Consider the following 1,131-nt stretch of genomic DNA (forward strand, 5'->3'; position numbering starts at 1 on the left):
TGGGCATGAGCAATGGTGCATCTGACAGCGCTTATTATGAAAGTACTGCACAAGAGTTGTATTCCAAGAATAAAAAGACCAAACATTACAAGCATTCAAGATCTTCATAACGTGCAGCATTCTAACTGGGTCATAAATCTTTCCAAAACTAGTGGATAAATCATCGAATTATCTTGTCAATACACTGAAAGCAAGACAGCTATTTGATATAACTGTAACTGCTCCCCAAGTACTTGCATGTTAGCTTTCTGCTGGACTAAAACCTTCTCCTGTCTAAAACTTGAGATTATGCACACAATATCAAACACGCTATTCACCTCAAATTTCCAGATTTCCTTACTGGTAGACAAATTATTGTGATGCATGCAGAAAAGATGACAGTCAGCTTACAAGTATCAAAGAAACTTGTCATTGGAGGAGACTGCCATGCAAGATATTTGATATTCGAACAAACATCCAGGTGGAGATTTCAAATGCAGATAAGAAGAAGCATAATAAGAAGAATGGAAGACATAGCAAAAGTACCTTATCCGACGGTATAGAATTTGCAGCTGTAACAATGAAAAGATAAACATCTTAATAAAAATGTAAATTTGCTGGTTACAAACTATACAAGTCCAAGAAAGTTTGAAATAAATAAATAGTGGATGTTAATTTCGAACTGCAGCATAGCAATAACTGAGATTTATAAACTTTCCACGAAATATATCAAACTTCAAATTAATAGTTAGTCTAGCATTTGTACAGTAGCTATTGTGGGAAAAAATTAATCAGCAGCAATTCGTGGCGAGGATTAATACATACCAGAAAAAAGGTTCTCCTCCTTGAAAGAATCCACATCCATGGTATCAGTCTCAGCGGATGATTCAGTCTTAACGATAACTTTAGAAGCCTTGACATCTACAACATTTTCTTTTCCTTCGTTATCCATTGAACTATCGAGAGCTTGAATATTTACTCCTTGCTGACCTTGACTATAATATGGCGACAGTTTATTAAAATCACTGGACTTATTTCCGTTGAATTCGGTAAATACTCTTCTATATCGGACAATGTCATTTTCTTTAGACAGATTGATATCAGTCCTTTTTGTGATAAACAGACTGTGAGTTGTCCGAGAAAACCTGAAAT

The sequence above is a fragment of the Olea europaea genome, chromosome 3 (assembly GCF_002742605.1).
Source record: "Olea europaea var. sylvestris chromosome 3, O_europaea_v1, whole genome shotgun sequence".
Taxonomy (NCBI): domain Eukaryota; kingdom Viridiplantae; phylum Streptophyta; class Magnoliopsida; order Lamiales; family Oleaceae; genus Olea; species Olea europaea.